Source organism: Lissotriton helveticus, chromosome 5_1 (genome assembly GCF_964261635.1).
Source record: "Lissotriton helveticus chromosome 5_1, aLisHel1.1, whole genome shotgun sequence".
Taxonomy (NCBI): domain Eukaryota; kingdom Metazoa; phylum Chordata; class Amphibia; order Caudata; family Salamandridae; genus Lissotriton; species Lissotriton helveticus.
In genome coordinates this window covers 620,272,251-620,287,659 of record NC_136065.1, presented here as the reverse complement: position 1 = coordinate 620,287,659, position 15,409 = coordinate 620,272,251, and the positions used below count along the sequence as shown (strand labels likewise).

At 44.9% G+C, this 15,409-nt stretch overlaps 1 pseudogene; it reads left to right on the top strand.

Annotated features, from left to right (window-relative positions):
• Positions 1–946: 946 nt before the first annotated feature.
• LOC144753307 (transcription factor HES-5-like) lies at positions 947–2,133 on the top strand (annotated as a pseudogene).
• Positions 2,134–15,409: the final 13,276 nt, after the last annotated feature.

The window sequence follows — 15,409 nt, the reverse complement described above, 5'->3', positions numbered from 1 at the left end:
CGGGGGCCTCTTAATGCAAAATTAGAAATTGAGACTTTAAACACCAAGGTGTTTGCACGTTTGGAAAACACCTCCTGGGGTGCACACGAGGCTTTGTAGCAAAAGAACCAGGGCACATGGAGATGGGAACCCAGGCTGAAGAGCAACAAAATATTAATCACAGAATTTTACAAACACTGGAAGAGGTGCCTGCCATGGACTGCACGAGGAGCTTCTACATGACTTCAAAGAAAAAAAATCACCATATCAGGGCAGAGCTTCGCCTACCTGCCTGAATCTAGTGCTGCAGCCAGTGCGGGCGCTTTCAGCCCTGGACAGTTCCACGCTGGTGCAGGGCGGGTGTAACACACGTCATTGACTGACGCATTGTTTATTTTACCTCACTCTCACTGCTCATTGAACTTTCCCGCCAGGCTGGAGACGAGTCACGAGCGTTCCCTTTGAATTTTACTAATGACTGGTGGTAAATATTTTAAAAGCAAGGAAGCCGTAATTGTGAGTGGTCCCCATAGCTCACATCGACAGAATTGAGTAGAAATATACTTTCACTCAAACGATAGAGATTAACGTGTTGAGTCATGGCCCGCTTATTCAATCGTTTTCAGCGCTGCGGCCACACCCGCCCGTATTTAACGCTATTGATACCGTTTAGCTCCTGGCAGATGCCGGGTTCATACAACTTTAATCGGCAGCTCTTTCCCACACTCTGATCCTTTGTGTCCGGGCCCAGATGTCCCCCCCTCCCGCCCTGTAAGGTGCCACACTTCTATTGTCCCCGCTGCTCTCTGATTGGCTGCTGAGTGTGGGAACCTCTCTCCAGCCCCAGACCCACACCTTACCCTGCAGGCGGAGGGGGATAAATAGGGCCGGAGGGAGCGAGCTCTTCAGACACCGATCACTGTGGGTTCAGTGCAGAGACCCCGCTCTTCACCCCACACCGGGCAAGATGGCGCCTTTCAGCACCGAGAGGAAATATGAAGAGCGCGAAGAGAGAAACATCAGAAAGGTAAGAGCCAGGAAAATAATTTGTAATCTATACTTATAATTTTCATATAGATCTAAAGCCGTGTTTAAATGTGCCTATTGCACTTTATACAGTACTTCAGCACGGGATGTGGTTCTTATTTTTAAACATTTCCTTATTTCTACATTAGCACTGTTTAGTTGAACTGCTGTATCATAAAGTTATAAATATACGCGCATCTATTGCTTTTTAAACACGTTCCCATAAAATAACAAATCCACATTTGCCTCTGCAGCTTCGGAAGCCAGCGGTGGAGAAGCTGAGGAGAGATCGCATCAACAGCAGCATTGAGCAGCTGAGGATGTTACTGCAGAGAGCGTTTCAGGAACATGAACTTCCGCCCAAAGCAGAGAAAGCGGATATCCTGGAAATGGCCGTGACGTACCTGGCCTAGCGCGTGCAGACACCGGCGCCAGGTGAGAGCTCGTGAACTGAGTTTGCTTTCTTATGTGGTGAAGTGTGAAGTTTGGGTACAGACAGGTGCATGTGGTGAAAGCGGGGCGGGGCAAGAGTGGGTGGTGTTTTTCTCCAGTTATTGAAGGGATAAGGCCTCAGTGGGTGCACTGTGGCTGCAGTAATTCTTGTGTATGTTTGTGGAGGGGGAGGGTGGTTGGGGTTAGTCCATTACGGTGCAGAGCCATAACTTGTGATAGTCGCAATGGAATGGTACTTGGCACAGGCTTATTTATTTTAAGTATCTCCATTTCCATTTTACTTAAAGTAAACTTGTGTTTTAAATATGAGCGTGTCAGCACTACCTGTAAATCTATTGTAGCAACCACAGGAAAACAAAAACAATCTAGAGAGCTTTAATAGAAGATATGTATCTCTCTGACCACTTCCTGCTGTGAGACTGAACAAACATTAACCCCTCGTCTCTCCCTGCAGCCGCGGCCTCCAGTGAAGGTCACTCCCGGTGCCTCCAGGACTCTCTGCTCTTCCTCTCCCTCCACGGAGCCCCCGCAGAGACCCGGATGAAGCTGCTGCGGGCCCTCCATAGACCTGCGGCTGCAGCAGAGGCGGTGTGTCCTTCTCGGCCTCCGTCCTGTCCCAGCAGCACTAAAGAGCCCGCCCAGGACAGCCCCCGAGCCCCGTGGAGACCCTGGTAATGCGGGGGCCGCGGCCTGGACTTTTCTTCGGACTTCTTTCGAGGCCTCGGTCCTCTCTGAGGGGGAATATTCATTCTCGTGCCTGGAGCGCGCCCTGCTGGGCAGGGGAGTTTACTGCACTCCAAGGAGCGGAGTGAGGAGCGAGTGTAAATCCTCACAGGATGGACAAAGTGAATATTAAATGCTCGCAGAAGGGTCAGTATTTGAATGCTGTATCCTTATAGGCTGCCCAGTGTGTGAACAGTAAATCCTCATAGGATGAAGAGTGTGGGAACGCTATTTCCTCGTAAAAGACCAGTGTGAGAACATTATATCCACACAGGGTGGACACTGTGGCTATAACATCCGCATAGGATGGGCGATATGTACATTTTATATCAATGTAGTATGGAAAGTGCTTGAACGGTAAATCTACTCTCATGATTATATCATTTTAGGATGGACAAAGTAAATATTGTATCCGTTTAGGATTAATACTATGCAGACTACACAGTATATATTGTACGAACACGAACTTCTTGCACAATATCAGCTGTGTGATCATGTACCATGCATAATATTGTTGAAGAAAATTAACTGAAGCCATTAATAGGAAGTGCCTTCAATTTGTAATTCTTCTTAGCTGTTTCCTTGCAAGAAATTCAGATGTTATCTAGAGTTCTGGCCTACAATACGACCTACTGTTGAGAATGTTGGTGCATATTTTAGAATAAGCTATTCTCAGGTCTTAGTTCTAGCGACGCTCTGGGTTGAACCAATTTTACTTCATTTTAAGAAGTTGATTGACAGATGAAAGTGTCTGTGAGAATAATAGATGTGCTTGTAATCTGAGGGATTCAGATTGGGACCTTGTGCAGGATCAGTGTGTGCTCACCTTCTGTGTTCCAAGCTACAAATTACATAGTTATCTCTGATTGGCTGAAGTGAGTGATGACGGACTCCGCGCCTCCCTTGTATCAATTTTGATATGTAGTATTTTCTATTGAAAATTAACATGAACGTATACTACCTTCTGTGTAGGCAAAGTGTGTTTCTGTATTTTCAGAAATATCTGAATTCGCTCCCAGTTAAAGTGATGTATTTTATACATTCTCCAAGAGGCACGTTAAATGCCTTTTACATATCAGTGTTGATATATCTGTATTTCCAATTGGAAATGTATGAGTTAAAAACCCTGCCTTCTGTGAAGGTAAAGTGTGTTTCTGTACTTTCAGAAACTAGCTGGATTCGCTCTAAGATAAACTGATGTATTTTATACATTCTCCAAAAGGTACATGAATTGCCTTTTATATATTAGTGATGCTATATCTGTATTTCCTATTGGAAATTCATGAGTTAAAAGCCCTGCCTTCTGTGAAGGTAACGTGTGTTTCTGTTCTTTTAGAGATTTGTGAATTATCTCTAAAAAGTGTATGTGACAATGTGCACATGAATTCTGTATTCTCCAATGTGAAACATTCATTGGTGATGGATGGAATGGAAAAACGGTTATCACTGGTGCCGAATGTTTATTTTAAAAGCAGTCTTGGCGCTATTTGTGTAAGTTACACAATGTTGTGTTCTCTTTTTTATAAAGATGTTTAGTGTGGTGAACTCCCTGCCATGGATTTGTATCTCAGTGACTGAGAATGTTCTACTTCTAGATCTTCTACAATATTTGTGGGGATGTGATTATCAGTGGGAACTCATTGAGTTAAGGATTGAAACCCAGGATTTAGCTCCTGCGATGAAGACATTCAATCTATTTGAATTAAGAATATCCTGTGTATATCCTCTAGTCTCAGCTGTGACATTTCTGTGACATTCTGTATCTGTCTCGTGATTATTCACTCTTTCTGTTATATGAAGGGACTTGTTGCAATCAGTTGAGATACGAACATGTTCCAATAAAAATGCAAAACTCAATAAAATGGAATTAAACATCAATTGCTGTTTTGTATGTTTTCCTTTGGATGTGTGAGCGTTGCTTTGAAGGAAAAGGCTTCATTCGTGGAGTGCAAGGGGTGGGGACATTGTCAACCACAATTGGAAGTGAAACAGCCCATTGCAGCTGGCACAACCATTATCAAATGTTGTGCCAAATATCATATTTATGTCTAAAATATTAAGACATTTACGTTTTACAAGCACATTGCTTGCGTCCAGATTACTATGGGGTTTAAACACAACACTATGTTGTCAATATTTAGAATCTGGTACTTTGAGATGCAGAGCTGCGAGAGACATTACACCTGACATCATGTGCAGGCGTGCTTCTAGGCACTTGAATGAAAGAGGGAGCTGTGTCACGCTAACAGATCTCTATGACAAAAGGTGCAATTTGGTGTCACGCACTCTGTAGAGATGGTGGACTTAGACTTAATAATATATAATGCGATAGAGAGAAAGTGTGTTTCACAAAATCTGGGCGGTCTCACACGTACCTGCTCCTTTCTGTGCTACACTGAACCCCAACTTTCAACCACAATTAAATTCTGGCACCAGAGGAGGAGGGGCAGTGAGGATGATCAGAGCTGCCAGAAGTGTGGGTGGCACATGACATACTGGCCATGATGAGTTTGCCATAGGCAGTGGGCCCGGCAATAGAATGCATGACGGCACAAAGCATGCCATCACAACGCATGCCATCACAACGCATTCCTTTACAATACGGTTGTAACAACGCAAGTGCTGTTACAAGGCATTACCATTACAACGCAAACTCTTACCCCGCATATGGCTTTACAACACATGCCTTTACAACAACTTTAGTTGTAAAAGCATGTTTCGTAAAGGCATATGCGTGTTTAAAGTTAAGATTCAAACTATAACTATTTTACTGGTAAGTATAAATGATACATATATATGTAGGTTTATAGTTCCCTGTAAAATGCTTTTATTTTAGTAAAGCATATATATCTTTCAACAAAACATCCCCAGTTCAAGGCGCACTCGAAAAGCAGATGAATTCCATTGATTTTTTTAATAAAAGGAAACTGGCATTTTAATTCAGATGCATTTCATTGCCCTACATGTTTTAGAGCACAGCTCCTTGGAAACAGGCTCCATGATAGTATATATATATATATATATATATATATATATATATATATATATATATATATATATATATATATATATATATATATATATATATATATAATTATTTTTTTTATGGTCTCCAGTAGGTAGTTATAGTTAGAACCTAGTTTCCATAGGAAAAGCATTTTTTGATTTGCTAGTAACTTTGGAGCTGTAGAATGTTTAATGTCACAACGCATGCCATCACAACGCATGCCAACACAATGCATTTCTTTACAGCACATGCACACACACATTTCCTTAAACCCTCAATAACCCCATAACCCATACCCATCCTAAAACTACCCTTCCTGCCCCAAAACCCTTACCCACCCTAAAACCCAAATTTCCCCTTGCCACCCCAAAACCCCTACCCTACCGGAAACCTAAAATTGCCCTTGCCACCCAAAACCCATACCACCCTGAACCCTAAAATTACCCATGGCACCCCAAAACCAATAACCACCCTGAACCCTAACATTACCAATGGCACCCCAAAATTACCCTTGTCACCCCAAAACGCATAACTACCCTGTATTCTAAAATTACCCCTTGTACCTCAAAACACCTACCCACCCGGAACCCTAAAATTATCCTTGGCATCCCAAAAAACATACCCACCCTGAACACTAAAATTACCATTGGCACCCCAAAACCCATACCCACCCTGGACCCTAAAATTACCATTAGCACCCCCAAAGCCATACTCAATCTGAATCCTAAAATTACCCTTGGCACCCCAAAACCCATACCCATCCTGAAACCTAAAATTTCCCCTGGCAATCCAAAACCCATATCCACCCTCAACCTAAAATTACCATTTGCACCCAAAGCCCATACCCATCCTGAACCCTAAAATTACCCCTGACACCCCAAAATCCATAGACACCCTGAACACTAAATGTACCCCAGGCACCCCAAAACCCATACCCACCCTGGACCCTAAAATTGCCCCTAGCACCCCAACATCCATAACTAACCTTCAACCCTAAAATGACATTTTTTTTATGGTCGCCAGTAGGTAGTTACAGTTAGAACCTAGTTTCCATAGGAAAAGCGTTTTTTGATTTGCTAGTAACTTTGGAGCTTTAGAATGTTTATTGTCACAACGCATGCCACCACAACGCATGCCTACACAATGCATTTCTTTACAACACATGCACACACACATTTCCTTAAACCCTCAATAACCCCATAACCCATACCCATCCTAAAACTACCCTTCCTGCCCCAAAACCCTTACCCACCCTAAAACCTAAATTTCCCCTTGCCACCCCCAAACCCCTACCCTACCGAAAACCTAAAATTGCCCTTGCCACCCAAAACCCATACCACCCTGAACCCTAAAATTACCCATGGCACCCCAAAACCAATACCCACCCTGAACCCTAACATTACCAATGGCACCCCAAAATTACCCTTGTCACCCCAAAACGCATAACTACCCTGTATTCTAAAATTACCCCTTGTACCTCAAAACCCCTACCCACCCTGAACCCTAAAATTATCCTTGGCATCCCAAAAAACATACCCACCCTGAACACTAAAATTACCATTGGCACCCCAAAAGCCATACTCAATCTGAATCCTAAAACTACCCTTGGCACCCCAAAACCCATACCCATCCTGAAACCTAAAATTTCCCCTGGCAATCCAAAACCCATATCCACCCTCAACCTAAAATTACCATTTGCACCCAAAGCCCATACCTACCCTGAACCCTAAAATTACCCCTGACACCCCAAAATCCATAGACACCCTGAACACTAAAAGTACCCCAGGCACCCCAAAACCCATACCCACCCTGGACCCTAAAATTGCCCCTGGCACCCCAAAATCCATAACCAACCTTGAACCCTAAAATGACATTTTTTTATGGTCGCCAGTAGGTAGTTACAGTTAGAACCTAGTTTCCATAGGAAAAGCATTTTTTGATTTGCTAGTAACTTTGGAGCTATAGAATGTTTAATGTCACAACGCATGCCAAACACAACGCATGCCTACACAATGCATTTCTTTACAACACATGCACACACACATTTCCTTAAACCCTCAATAACCCCATAACCCATACCCATCCTAAAACTACCCTTCCTGCCCAAAACCCTTACCCACCCTAAAACCGAAATTTCCCCTTGCCATCCCAAAACCCCTACCCTACCGGAAACCTAAAATTGCCCTTGCCACCCAAAAACCCATACCACCATGAACTCTAAAATTACCCCAGGCACCCCAAAGTGCATATCCACAGTGAATCCTAAAATTACCCTGGGCACCCCAAAACCCATGCTCTCCTTGAACCCTAAAATAACCACTGACAACCCAAAACCCATACCCGCAGTGAACCCTAAATTCCCATTGGTTCCCCAAAACCCATACCCACCCTGAACCCTAAAATGACCCAAAATTCAATACCCACCCCAAACCCTAAAATTGCCCTTGGCACCCCAAAACCCATACCCACCCTGAACCCTAAAATGACCCCTGGCCTTCCAAAACCCAACCCACCTTGAACCCTACAATTACCCATGGTACCCCAAAACCAATACCCACCCTGAACCCTAACATTACCATTGGCACCCCAAAATTACCCTTGTCACCCCAAAACCCAAACCTACCCTGAATTATAAAATTACCCCTTGCACCTCAAAACCCCTACCCACCCTGAACCCTTAATTTACCCTTGGCACCCGAAAACGCATACCCACCCTGAACCCTAAAATTACCATTGGCACCCCAAAACCCATACCACCCTGAACCCTAAAATTACCCATGGCACCCCAAAACCAATACCCACCCTGAACCCTAACATTACCAATGGCACCCCAAAATTACCCTTGTCACCCCAAAACGCATAACTACCCTGTATTCTAAAATTACCCCTTGTACCTCAAAACCCCTACCCACCCTGAACCCTAAAATTATCCTTGGCATCCCAAAAAACATACCCACCCTGAACACTAAAATTACCATTAGCACCCCAAAAGCCATACTCAATCTGAATCCTAAAATTACCCTTGACACCCAAAACCCATACCCATCCTGAAACCTAAAATTTCCCCTGGCAATCCAAAACCCATATCCACCCTCAACCTAAAATTACCATTTGCACCCAAAGCCCATACCCACCCTGAACCCTAAAATTACCCCTGACACCCCAAAATCCATAGACACCCTGAACACTAAAAGTACCCCAGGCACCCCAAAACCCATACCCACCCTGGACCCCAAAATTGCCCCTGGCACCCCAAAATCCATAACCAACCTTGAACCCTAAAATGACATTTTTTTATGGTCGCCAGTAGGTAGTTACAGTTAGAACCTAGTTTCCATAGGAAAAGCATTTTTTGATTTGCTAGTAACTTTGGAGCTATAGAATGTTTAATGTCACAACGCATGCCATCACAACGCATGCCAACACAATGCATTTCTTTACAACACATGCACACACACATTTCCTTAAACCCTCAATAACCCCATAACCCATACCCATCCTAAAACTACCCTTCCTGCCCAAAACCCTTACCCACCCTAAAACCTAAATTTCCCCTTGCCATCCCAAAACCCCTACCCTACCGGAAACCTAAAATTGCCCTTGCCACCCAAAAACCCATACCACCATGAACTCTAAAATTACCCCAGGCACCCCAAAGTGCATATCCACAGTGAAACCTGAAATTACCCTGGGCACCCCAAAACCCATGCTCTCCTTGAACCCTAAAATAACCACTGGCAGCCCAAAACCCATACCCGCAGTGAACCCTAAATTCCCATTGGTTCCCCAAAACCCATACCCACCCTGAACCCTAAAATGACCCAAAAATTCAATACCCACCCCAAACCCTAAAATTGCCCTTGGCACCCCAAAACCCATACCCACCCTGAACCCTAAAATGACCCCTGGCCTTCCAAAACCCAACCCACCCTGAACCCTACAATTACCCATGGTACCCCAAAACCAATACCCACCCTGAACCCTAACATTACCATTGGCACCCCAAAATTACCCTTGTCACCCCAAAACCCAAACCTACCCTGAATTCTAAAATTACCCCTTGCACCTCAAAACCCCTACCCACCCTGAACCCTTAATTTACCCTTGGCACCCCAAAACGCATACCCACCCTGAACCCTAAAATTACCATTGGCACCCCAAAAGCCATACTCAATCTGAATCCTAAAATTACCCTTGGCACCCCAAAAGCCATACTCAATCTGAATCCTAAAATTACCCATGGCACCCCAAAACCCATACCCATTCTGAAACCTAAAATTACCCCTGGCAACCCTGAACCTAAAATTCCCATTTGCACCCAAAGCCCATACCCACACTGAACCCTAAAATTACCCCTGACACCCCAAAATCTATAGACACCCGGAACACTAAAAGTACCCCAGGCACCCCAAAACCCATACCCACCCTGGACCCTAAAATTGCCCCTGGCACCCCAAAATGCATACCCACCTTGAACCCTAAAATGACATTTGCCCTCCAAAACCAATACCCACCCTAAACCTTACATTTGAAACTCATAACCCTTTACTATTCATGCCTTTACAACAAAATTAGTTGTAAAGGCATATGCGTGATAAAAATTTGTATTGTGATGGTCTTGCGTTGTGACAGCATTTGTGTTGTTATAACCACGTTGTAATGGTAACGCTTTGTAATGACCACGTAATGGTTATTTCTCCCAGGAATATTTTGGCTTAGCCTTCCAGGAATAGGTACACAAAACCAACATTTTAAAAACACTCTTCATTTGGTCGTATGATTTTTACAAGGTACTTGCATGAAAATATAGCCACTATAAAATATGAAACACCATTGCAATCAGTTAAAAAATGTACGTATTACATATTACACTACATGAGGCTACAGTTGTCCCTTCATGGACACTCACTGCACATTTTTTGTCAGATGTAACCACCCTAACGGTGCATCCAGATGCATTCAAAAGGAAAAGAGCTATGCGCATCTTCTCAGTGCGCCCTCCTTGCAACATGATGAATGCGTCATATTTAGTGTATGACGCATCATGTTGCAAGGAGTATTAGTAGGCGCAAAAGAGACGTTTTGCTGAGGCGTCCCTGAAAAAACAGACGCAACTCCAGCAATGTGTCCTTTCACATGGGGCAAGCCCCATGTGAAAGACCTGCGTCAGTCTTATGCCTGCTGTGAGGCAGGCGTAAGATATTGACGCAATAGCATTCTAAAAAGTGGCGCACTGAAATCTCTTAGATTTTAATGCACCACTAATACAAGGCTTTTTGCAGGGGAATGTCCACTCTGCGTACATTATACCTGGCACAGGCATAATGTGGCTCAGTGGTTTACAAAGTGACATATCTGCCTAGATGCATCACTTTGTAAATAGGGCTCAACATGGGAAATTATTTACGCCGCCGGTGCATCAAAAAAAGTGGCACACCTGTGGCGTAAATGTGATGCAAGGCCTAATAAATAAGGCAATATAACAAGCAAAAACCTTGGGTTTGGAAAGAGAGCACAAAAAGAAAATAATAAGACACTGACAGTATCACACAGATCTAACTTGTTTACGGCCCAGGAAAACATGGCTTGGCAGTTCGGGCTGGACTGTTCCCATGAGTCACAGGGTCAGACTGATTTTCATATGGCCATGTTTGAACTGGGGTGGTGGAGTGAGCTAAAGAATGATGATGAATTAAACCCAGATCAGTTGACTGGGAGTGAGTGTTTGATTTGCTCAAACGCTCCATCCATCATCCCCTTTGGTAACACTAGCGCCAAATCAATAAAAATGTTGATGTTAGCCAGAGAAAACTGACAAAAGGCCAATTAGCCACACGGTAGTCAGCCCAATGTTACTTTTCTGCCTCTAGAGGCAAAAATAGCCTATAAGTCCACCTCCAATGAAAATAAATATAATAAAAACAATGGAATGCAGAATAGAGCAGCCAGGGCCAAGTTCAGCACAGATGAACAACCTCCCCAAACCCCCAACAGCCAGGATGACAAGCCAGAGTCTCAGGGGAAGAGGTAACCATATTCAGGGCTCCGTTTATGAAAAAACGTGCATCACTGGTGAAAACCAGTGATGCATCTCTTTTCATAGTGCCCTCCTTGCAACATCGTGGCAGCTGAATCCTGGAAACACAGACAGTCCCCAGAGCCTAGAGGCCTCACTGGGCCTGCATCTGAGACGGAGGCGGAGGTGCTGTGGAGATGCTGTGGAGTTGCTCCGACCTCACGGTGGTGGCGGCCCGCGTCAGGCTCAAGTCTTGTGGCGGCAGATATTGAAGTGTCTGTAATCCCCTTACCTGGTGGTGAAGTCTGGAGGTCGCATGGAGATATGCTGCAGATCTGTGTGAGAAGACAACATGTGCCACCACTACACCAGGGTGTACGGGGAGATTGCCATTTGGTAGGCTGAGCATCTCTGGCCAGAGGATTTGGTGCTGCCTGGACGCTGTGGAGAGTGGAGCCCCTGAGCAGCACTAAACTTGTGTTGTGGGAGCGCTGCAACTTCACGGCTAAGAGGGCCCAGTTGCATCACCTGCAGCTATACCGAGGCTTGTGATATCCTGGTTGGCTGAGGCTCCTTCTGAGTCACAGATTTGGAGAGAGTGCCTGCACTGCGCCTGACCTACATCACCAAGGATACTGCACAAGACTGGTGGAAGACTCCACAAACTGGCTCTAGTCACTGATATCGGCCATTGGTGGTGGCGGGTGCCAGGGGCATGGGTGTTGGATGCCTTTGGGTGCGCAGCTTGATATGATATCACTCACTTGGGCACTAGGGAACATGGAATCTGGTTGCTACTGTTAGATCGGAGGAGGCAAATGGGTGGTGCTGCCTTTCCTCACCTCCTGTAGTGAGCTCTTGGGTGTAAGGGGGATTGCCATCGGTGCCACCCGAGTGAAGATTCCTGGCTAGCTTACACCTGATTGGAGGAGAGGGGCTGGCTGGCCACACTGCACTGCACCACCTGTCATACATAGTGTCTGGGTGTCTAGCACAACTATGCCCTCCTGCAGACGGGGGTGGTGTCCACATTTGGCCACTCCTCCGTGTCGGTGAATCAAGCGGCTGGAGATCACTGGCTGCTGGGACAGGTGACAGTGGACAGCCAGGACTCCAAACTAAAATCTCTACTCGCAGTGGGTACCTCCCTCGTACACACTTGCATTTCCTTTGTGGGCCGCATAGCCACAATCACAGCCAACTTCACCCTGGAGCGCACAGATCATCACAAGCTGACTTACAAGGTACACAACAATGAGCAAGAACTGTACAAAGTCCCCTCTGAGCACAGCGTTGGAGGTGTAGCAGCTAATGGCACACGTGAAGTCACTGCCATGAACAGCGGCGGAAGCAGAGTTCTTCTCCCAGCATAACAATGTTAGGGTGTTGGACCTGCCTGAGGCAGCAGAAGGGGCTGACACAGTGGAAAATACTGAGACATGGTTGCGTGACATACTGCCAGCAGGTGCTCTCTCCCCATTCTTTGTAGAGGAGTAGGCCCATCGAGTGACAGTGAGCCACACACTGCTGGGGACAGATCCTTGGATCCTAGACCCTTTCTCTTCTGCCTCCTACAAGGATTGTGATGCTGCCTGCGGGAGGTACTCACACTGGGGAGGTGAAAGTGGATGACGCCACAATTATCTTGTTCCCTGACTATGCCACAGGGTGCCGGGTCAGAGGGACTTGTCTCTAGTGGTTGGCAGATGCCTCTGAAAGTTTATCATCAAATACTCCCTCCTCCACTTGTAAAGGCTGCAAGTGATCGTAGATGTTGACACACAAATCGTTGATGACGCTGAACAGGTCTGGACCTGGCTGCAATACACTGGTCACCAGGTGCTGCAGACAGGGAGTGAAGGGTCTGCACAACAAGCTGTCATTCACTGGAGCCAGTCATACTGGGAGGCATAGGAGGAGCATGCATCCCTACCACAACTACAACCCACCTCTAACATGCAGCAGGTTATACAAGATAGCTGAAGGAGCTGAATGAGGTGCCAACGATGAGCAGTCGCATTCAAAGACAGGATGCCGCCACTCCGTCTGAATGCTCCCTGAGCGACGTGGGCTACACTGAGATGTGGTTATCCGGTGCAGAGTCCATGCAGCCCCCGGATGTGACTCCTCAGACTGCAGATAACCTATTTTGATGTTGACCGGTTGTGCATCTCTCCTTCTTACACAGTTACAGACAGGTCCGGAGAGTCCCTGGCTTTTTGCAGTTCATGGTCTCCAGCCTCTTGTTGCTGAAGTTCCGGTCTACGGAGATCAGTACTTTAAGGGGATCATGTCCAGTCATTACCCAAATGGAATGGAGCTGTTGTTCAGGTGAGCAATGCAGGTCAGGGGTGGTGGTCCCCTTGGTGCTCCTAGCTGCAATGGCAGGCGGTCCATAGTGTCCTTGACCTAGCCAAGGATGAATTGTGGGAGTTCCTATATTATCCAAGGGCCTCATTTCTGAGACCCTATTAGCACTCTTCCAACAGTGTTACGTCACTTGTTTGATGTTCCGGTGGTGTTATGTGCCACAGCAAGCTTACAAGGTCATGTAAAGCCACTTTACGTAGCTTTTAATGACCTTGTAAATATGTGCCCCTATCATGCATTAAACAGTGTGAAAGGGGCATTCAATAGGTGTTGCTGTGGGCGTTCCCACGCCAAACCAATGGAATCTGAAGCTTTCCCAGGTTTATGAAAAACCGTAAACCTTCAGAATGTGTCAGATTCTAATACCATGCCATGGGTGATGTTTGGGAGGCATTACGTGGATAAATGTTTTAATTTCTCCTCTTTTTTCACTTTTTCTATGTGGGCAGCATTCTGTAACACATAGAGAAAGAGGAAATACCCTGGATTGATAGGTTTTGTGCAGGTAGGTGTCCCTTCCTGCACAACATCAATCAACAGGCACCTTTGCAGCATGGCGCAAGGGGCCCTGCATTGGCGCATGGCAGCCAGTGTGCCTCAACATAGGGGAAAAATACAGGGGAGCTTAATCATTAACCCCTACCAACAGTTTAACAGCACTGGTGCATCATTTTCTTGAAGTACTTGCAGAGTGAATTTTGCACCACGTTGCACCTTATTTACAAGGTGAGGAATATGGACAAATGTGTGACCTTTGTCCTGTAAGGGATAACGTAGCAGCGTTTGCACTCGGTAAACTAATTCAGCTGGTTATAACTAGTTATTATAAATGTAATAACTTAACAGTGGCGTGCAGCAGTCTAAGGGATTCTGCTAGGGCCCTAAATTAATTACTATCAATAAAGTTCCTGGAATCAGTCCAGGCCACTGTTGCACTGCTATAATCACTCAAAACGAGTGTAAATCCAAAATTTCAAAAAAGTATACAAACTATTTCATATTACTTCATTAATTGTACACATTGTAGTCATGCATAAGTTCACAATTTAAATCATTTCCTTTTATTCAATTGGTAGTGTCATATATATATTTTCACAGGAAAACGCGATATGTGACGTTGTTGCGAATTCACAATCTACATATAAACAACAATATAATTATGCGCATCCCAATGCATTTCGGGCAGATAACAGTGCCCTTCTTCAGGGGAATCTGTGAAATGATATAGCATGGGTCAAACTACATTTTGTTTCGTTTTTGTTTGCTCATGTTTGCAGATACTGGTTTAGTCATTCTGGTACAGAAAGTCGAGACTGATAAATCCTGATTACCTCTTGAATGTCTCCTTGTATATACTGCCGCCTACAGATACTTACATTATGCTATATCATTTGTTGTTTATATGTAGATGCTTGTGAATTCGCAACAACGTCACATATCGCGTTTTCCTGTGAAAATATATATATGACACTACCAATTGAATAAAAGGAAATGATTTAAATTGTGAACTTATGCATGACTACAATGTGTACAATTAATGAAGTAATATGAAATAGTTTGTATACTTTTTTGAAATTTTGGATTTACACTCGTTTTGAGTGATTATAGCAGTGCAACAGTGGCCTGGACTGATTCCAGGAACTTTATTGATAGTGACCTTTGTCCTGTGCCAGATTTTACCTGCGTCAAGTATGATGCATGCAGGGTGGCCGTTCCCACATAATAAAGCCTCGAAGAAGTGGTGTAGTGAAATCTGTCAGACAATTCTAGGACACCACTGCGCCATAAATGTACGCCTGCCTTATAGAGGGCATAAGGGTGTCGCAGTGCCATAG